General features: G+C 36.6%; 1 pseudogene; it reads right to left on the bottom strand.

Moving 5' to 3' along the window:
- Positions 1-3,453: 3,453 nt before the first annotated feature.
- LOC134733974 (high mobility group protein B3-like) lies at positions 3,454-4,146 on the bottom strand (annotated as a pseudogene).
- Positions 4,147-8,005: the final 3,859 nt, after the last annotated feature.

Below are 8,005 nucleotides of genomic sequence, written 5' to 3'. Positions count from 1 at the left end.
TAAAGGAGTTCTGTGTTGTGGCATAGGAATGTTTCACTAGGTCTTTGGCTAGCTCTAGACATTACATTTGGCAACTCTTTTTTTCTGAAACAAAAGGAACTATATAAATATTATCTCTACCTGTGAAAATCATTTTTTAAAAAAGGTTGATTTGATACAGACTTTCCCATTACAGTAATAAAAAACAATTATAAAATAAGCCTGTTTTATAAATAGATACACCTGAAATTATATTGCCAATAATTCCTTTCTTTGGAACATTGTAAAAATACTTGGGGTTTATACTTCTGTGCACACAAATTACGTATTTCATAGAGAATATGTAAAAAATATTGTGTCTTTTTATAATAATTATCTTTTATTCAACAAGGCTTTATGAATACTTACATGTACCTCTCTGTAAAGCACTAGAGACAAAGTACTGATCTTAAGAAGCTTAATAGAAATATGTGTTCCAATGGTTATAGAAAAGGTACTATAAAAGGAGGCAGGGATGTGCTACAAGTATGAAGCCTGACACACACACACACACACACACACACACACCACCTAGGGTATGAATCTCATGAGACATCAGCAGACACTGATCATTTCGGCAGGTGACTGCTAGCCAAACAATGTAAACTCTGACAGGAATTCAAGAGGAAAAGGTTCTTTCCTCATTCAATTATTCATCCATTTCCTCATTTATTCATATATTCAACAAGTGTTTTTGATGGCCTACAGTATGTGAGATACTGTGCTGATTTCACTATTTCTACTGGGTGGCGGGCATGCAATTAGGCACGCTATCAAGAGGAAGAGAACAATTTAAAGGTCTATTGTCCTCAAACTTCTTTTTGGTCAGTCTAAATTTCTCTCTCATCTTGGTTTTCCTCCCATGAAGATGTTCAGTGAGATGTCTTGAAAGTATCTCATGCCCCAATCAAAAGCTGAGGTGAAGCCTTGTTAACTATTGCTAGCTTGGCCTAAGCCCTCAGGGAGGGCTGTTTGTTTGTTTGTTTGTTGTTGTTATTCTAGCTTATTTTCTGCTTCCATTATTTCGGTGTTAATATAAATAAGGTAAGCAGAGTGCAAAGGGCTGGACTAAGAGCAGCCATTTGCTCAGGCTCTAGAATAAGCCTTCAGCTAAAGGAACAAAGAAGAATAGCAGAGCATAGCGAAGACTGGGAGAGGCTAACCCCGCAAATGGCATTTAAGTTAAAACTTGTCCAAAGGAAGAACAGAAGAAACTTGGGTAAAGAGTGGAGAAGAGGAGAGGGTATACTGAACAAAAGGTTGTTTGAGAAGGGAAAATATCGCACAACTAAAAAACTGAAGGAAGTTTAGTATGGATGAAACTCAGGGTAGGGTGCAGAAGCAGGTGGAAGGTTTTAAGGAGGGAAGTGTCATTATCTAATTTTACTTTGCAAAGATCAGATTGGACACAAATAACCGAAAAAAGGTAAAACAATTTTCTAGGGAGAAATGACAGCTACCTAGCTTAAAGTTGTTGCAGTAGAGATGGAAAGATATGGACTAATTGAAGAGCTACCTCAGAAAATCTGCAGAAATTTATATTGTGAATTGTTTTATTTAATTTCTCATAAGGCAGAACCAGAATAGGTGTTGGACTAGGCAGGATAATCATTTGTCTACATGTTGTAAGTTAGACATTCCTAAAGAAATTCTATCCCCGAATATGATACTTGTAATCTGCAAACCAATGCCTGAAATACTATCATTAATGATTTATTCCTTTTGATAATTGCTACATATTATCTGTTGTCAATTAGACATTATCACCATGCCCTTCTAAGCTTTATGTGCATTGCAGAAACAACTAGAAGTTACAGGTCCCAGAATCCTTTCCCTTTGTAGTTCTAGGTTAGATTTTTGTTTCCAGTAAGAATAACTCACACGTCATTTAGAAGGTGGAAAAGGAGAAGGCGTTATTCTCAGGACACAATTGTGCCAGATGCAAGGGCAAAGGTGAGATTCACAGTGGCTTTCCAGTGAGCTCTTAAGAATCATTCTCATCACTGCTGCAGGCTGACAGTGCAAACTTCTTAGCAGTTTCCTGGCAAGTTTTAAGAGTCACCCACATTGATGCTTGAGTCTAATATCATCAGTGCTGGCTTCCCTGACCTTTGCTCCTGTAGCTTTTCCAAAGATCACACAAACCCATAATTCTGATATTAAACTTTTTATATCCCAGGTACTTTAAATGGCTTCTGTTTTTCTGATGGAAGTCTGATTGAAACAGGTTTCTGTACTAGAAGCGTCCCCAAGGGAACAGAATATTTGAAGTGGGAATCTCCAATTAGTTATTTGATCTGATTAGCTTTCGATCATGATTGACCATGTCATGCAATGACAAAACAGTTGCTTAAATTATCTCTTTCCCCTACCTGAAGTCAAGTGTCTACAGAAGGTGAGGCTTGAAATCACCAAGTTCTTGTACTAGTAGAACTTTATGGTGCATAAAGAGTAGTGTGGATGTGAGGACTGGTCCTTCCTGAACTGCAGAATTTAGAGAAAGAAAATCACAAGCTTAAAACCTTATTTATTTATTTATTTTTTTCAGCTTTACTGCGGTATAGTTGACAAATAATTGTGTATATTTATTTATTTTTTAAAATGTAATACTGTTTAACTTCAAAAATATTTCAGCATTCTAAACATACAAACAAAATAACCGAACGTTGCAAATCGTGTTTAAGTACAGGAGGTTCTTGAACTTTCATTGATGCAGTGGCTCTTTGCTTTGCTGACAATGAAGAGTTCTACGGTTTGTTTAAAAACAAACAGTTTAAAAACTACTGCAGTTTAAAAAAATATTCTCATGCCAGCTGACCCACCTTTGTCCACAGCTAAGATGGCAGTAGAATGCTATGTCACTATATACAAAAACAAGACAACCTGAAGCTAAATGGATGCCCCCTGCAGAGTCAACAAGTCCAGCCTCACAGTGCATGCCCTGAGCTACGGTCTCTCCAAAAGGCATCTTCCCCACAGCCTCAACGCCGAGCAAGGAGCATCAAGAGTTTGTCTCGGTTGTTTTGTTCTTTTTACAAACTATAGATATATACAGTTGAAAACTCAGGATTTCTAGCCAATAACCATAGTTAACACCACCTTACAAATAAAAAAAAATGCCAGAAACATCTTTAAATGCCTTGTCACACCAACAGCAAAGTGCGCAGAGTGAGGAGAACACCAAGAGTGCCTTTTCATTTTAAAAATGTTTGGAAATATGTACAACTTTGATACAGTTTCAGGGTGCTCCAGACACCCATGGCCACTGCATGTAAACCACTGACAATTTCTAGAGCACTTTGAGAGACTACAATATGATCGTGATCAAATTTTGTAATTAAACCTAATGAGGGCAACAGACACTTCTCAAATAAGAGATGTGTCAATTACGGCGCTCTCCTACTCTAAGTATTCACAAGGAGACAAACAGTTTCTTTATTCATCCTCGTCCTCCTCCTCCTCCTCTTCTTCATCCTCCTCTTCCACTTTTTTCCGGGCAACTTTAGCAAGACCCTTTGCACCATCAAACTTTCCTTTCGACTTATAGTCAGCAACATCCTTCTCACACTTCTTCAGCTTTGCCGCCTTAGTGATGTAAGGCTGCTTTTCACTGTCATTTAAATTATTCCACATCTCACCCAGCTGTTTTGCCACGTCTCCAATAGAGATGCCGGGGTTTGTGGATTTGATTTTGGGGCGGTATTCTGAACAGAACAGGAAGAATCCAGACGGTGGCCTTTTGGGAGCATTGGGATCCTTCTTCTTCTTGCCTCCCTTAGCTGGTCCATAATCCTTCATTTCCCGATCATAGAGCACTGTATCTGCCTTTGCCATTTCATCAAATTTAGATTTCTCTTTCCCGGACATGTCTTCCACCTCTCAGAGCACTTCTTGGAAAATTCCACAAAATTGACAGGGACCTCTGGGTTTTTCTTCCTATGTTCTTCTCTACACAAAGAAGAACATAGAAGAATGTTCTTTCTGCACAAAGAAGGCATAAGCAGACATCTTGCCCTTTGGTTTCTTGGGGTCACCTTTAGCCATCCTGACTGTATTGTTCGCTAGTCTGGGCAGCGCAGGGCACGACGCGTGGCTCAGCGCCCCCCGGCCTAGCGCTAGCTGCCTCCACGAGAGCCGCCTCAATTGTATATATTTAAATAAATGGTTAAGATGGTAAAATTTTGTAAGTATATTTTACCTCAATAAAAACGTTTCAACAAATGTATTGAAGACGTACAACATGATGTTTTGACATACATATACATTGTGAAATGATTGCCACAATCAGACTAACATATCTCTCTCCTCACATACTTTTTTATTTTTGTGATAAGAATACTTCTTCCTTTCCCAATTTGATGCCTTTTCTTTTCTTACCTATTTAAGATTTACAGTCCTAGGAAATTTTAATTTTATAATACGGTATTATTAACTATAATCTCTATGCTGTATATTAGATTTCTAGAACTTAGTCATTCTGCATACCTGAAACCTTGTTCCCTTTGACCAATATCTCCCCATTTTCTGCACTCCCAGTCCCTGGCAACCACCATATTATTCTTTGCTTCTGTGATTTGACATTTTTAGATTCCATATAGAAGTATGACCACATAGTATTTGTCTTTGTGCCTGGGTTATTTTGTTTAGCATAATATCCTCCAGGTTCATCCATGTTATCACAACTGACAGATTTTCTTCTTTGTTAAAGCTGAATAGTTTTCTGCTATATATATATGTGTGTGTGTATGTGTGTGTGTGTGTGTGGGTGTGTGTATTTGCCACATTTTCTTTATTCATTCATCCATCGATAAACATTCAGGTTGATTCTATATTTTGGGTATTGTGAATAATGCTACAATGAACAAGATTGTGCAGCTATTTCTTGAAGGTACTGATTTTATTTCCTTTGAGTATATACCCAGAAAGGGGATTGGTGGATCATAGGGTAGTTTTATGTTTAGTTTTTTGAAGAACCTCTGTACTGTTTTTCAAAATGGCTGCACCAATTTATTATACATTCCCACCAACAGTGTATAAGAGTTTCCCTTTCTCCACATCCTGGCCAACACTTAGTTCTTTTTCTTAGTTCTTTTTTGATAACAGCCATTCTAACAGATGTGAGGTGTTATATCATTGTGCTTTTGATTTGCATTTCCCTGTTGAGTAGTGATATGGAACATTTTTTCATATACTCATAAATGACCATTTATATGCCTTCTTTTGAGAAATGTCTATCAGGTCCTTTGCTCATTCTTTAATTAGGTTATTTGTCTTTTTGCTATTGAGTTGAGTTCCTAATATATTTTGGATATTAACTCTTTATCAAATGTATGGTTTGAAAATATCATTTCCCCTTCCATAGTTTGTCTCTTTAATCAGTTTTTTTCTTTCCTGTGAAGAAGCTTCTAAATTTGATGCAATCATATTTGTATAATTTTGCTTTTGTCTCCTGTGCTTTTACGGTTATATATTTTTAAAAAATTATTTCCCAGGTCAATATCAAGAAACTTTTCTTGTATTTTTTTTCAAGGAATATTGTAGTTTCTTGTTTTAAATTGAAATCTTTAATGTATTTTGAGTTCATTTTTGTACATGGTGTGAGATAAGCATTTATTTTCATTCTTCTATATGTGTATATCTAGTTTTCCCAACAACATTTATTGAAGAGACCATCCTTTCTGTATTGTGTAACCTTGGCAACTTTTTTTGAAGGTCAATTGACTGTAAATATTTGGATTTACTTATGGGCTCTCTATTCTGTTCCATTGGTGTATATGTCTATTTTTATGTCAGTAGCATAGTGTTTTGATTACTGTAGCTTTGTACTATATTTTGAAATTAGGTAGGGTGATGCCTCCAGCTGTGTTCGTTTTACTCAAGGCTGCTTTGGCTGTAACTGTTTTTTTGTGGTTTCATATGAATTTTAAGATTACTATTTTTTATATTTCTGTAAAAAATGCCATTTTAAACTTTAATAGGGGTTGCATAAAATCACTTTGGGTATTATCAACTTTTTAATACTATTAATGGTTCCTGTCTATAAATATGGACTCTCTTTTCATTTATTTGTGTCTTCATTATTTTCTTTCATCAGTGTCTTACAGCTTTCACCTTCTTAATCAAATTTATACCTAAATATTTTACTCTTTTTGATGCTATTGTAAATGGATTGTTTTCTTAATTTCTTTTCTGGGACAGTTCATTGTGAGTATATAGAAATGCTACTGGTTTTTGCATGTTGACTTTGTATCTTGCACCTTTACTGAATTTGTTTATAAGTTCTAACTGTAGTCTTTAGGGTTTTCTATTTGTAAAATCTGGTCATCTGTGCACAGAGACCCAGTTGGATGCCCTTCCCTTTCCTTTCCCAGTTGGATGTCCTTCCCTTCCCTTCCCTTCCCTTCCCTTCCCTTCCCTTCCCTTCCCTTCCCTTCGCTCCCCTTCGCTCCCCTCCCCCTTCCTTTCCCTTCCCTTCCCTTCCCTCCCCCCCTCCATCCCCATCCCCTCCCCTTCCCTCCCCCTCCCTCCCCTCTCCCCTCCCCCTCCCTCTCCCTCCCCTCCCCCTCCCTCCCCCTCCCTTCCCCTCTCCTCCCCTCCCCTCCCCTCCCCTCCCCTCCCCTCCCCTCCCCTCCCCTCCCCTCCCCTTCCCTTCCCTTCCCTTCCCTTTTCCTGATTGTTCTAGCTAGGACTTCCAGTACTATATTGAATAAAAGTGGTCAGAATATATATTCTTGTCTTGTTTCTGATCTTAGAGAGAAAATATTTAGCTTTTCTCCATTGAGTATGATGTTGGCTGTGGGCTTGTCACACGTAGTTTATGGGCTTGTCACATATAGTTTTTATTATGTCAAAGTGCTTTCCTGGTATACTTAGTTGAGAGTTCTTATCGTGGAAGGATGTTGAATTTTGTCATATGCTTTTTCTGCATCTATTGAAATGATCGTATCATTTTGATTCTTCCTTCTGTTAGTGTGGTGTATCACATTTATAGATTTGTGTATGCTGAACTGTCCTTACATCTCAGGAATAAATCTCACTCAATCATGGTGTATGAACCCTTAAATGTGCTGATAATTTCAGTTTGGTAGTATTTTGTTGACCATTTTTGTATCTATGTTCATCAAAGTTATTGGCCTGTAATTTTCTTTTATCATAGTGTCCTTTGGTATCAGGGTAATGCTGGGCTTGTAAAATGAGTATGGAAGAATTCCTTTGCTTTAATTTTTTGGAAGAGTTTGAGAAAGATAGGCATTAATTATTCTTTAAACACTTGGTAGAATTCATTAGTGACACACTCAGTTTCTGAATTTTTTGGGGGGAGGTTTTAAACTACTGATTCAATATTCTCACTCATTATTGATTAGTTTAGATTATATATTTCCTCATGATTCAGTCTTAGTAGGTTTTATGTTTCAAGGAATCTATTCATTTCTCTAGGTTATCCAATTTGGTGGTGTATAATTATTCATAGTAGTCTCTTGTATCCTTCGTATTTATGTGGTATCAGTTGCAATGTCTTCTCTTTCATTTATAATTTTATTTATTTGAGTCTTACCTCTTTTTTTCTTAATTTTGCTAAACATTTGTCATTTTTGTTTACTTTTTCAAGAAAACAATTCTTAGTTTCATTTCCATTGTTTTTCTATATTCTTATTTATTTCTGTTCGATCTTGATTCTTTTCTTTTTTTTTCTGATAACTCTAGGCTTAGTTTGTTCTTTTTCATTCTGTGAAATGTAATTTTAGGTTTTCTTATTTGAGATCTTTCTTTTTCCTTATTGTAGGCACTATTTCTGTAAACTTTCCTCTTTAAACTGCTTTTACTGCATCCCCTAAAGTTTATGGTGTCTTTCCAATTTCATTTGTCCCAAAATATTTTTTGATTGCCTTCTTGATTTCCTCTTTGAATTTTCAAGGAATATTATAGTTTCATGTCTTACATTGAAATCTTTATGAGTCATTTATGAGTGTGTTGTTTAATTTCCACA

The sequence above is a fragment of the Symphalangus syndactylus genome, chromosome 12 (assembly GCF_028878055.3).
Source record: "Symphalangus syndactylus isolate Jambi chromosome 12, NHGRI_mSymSyn1-v2.1_pri, whole genome shotgun sequence".
Classification (NCBI taxonomy): domain Eukaryota; kingdom Metazoa; phylum Chordata; class Mammalia; order Primates; family Hylobatidae; genus Symphalangus; species Symphalangus syndactylus.
This window is presented reverse-complemented; position numbering and strand designations above follow the sequence as displayed.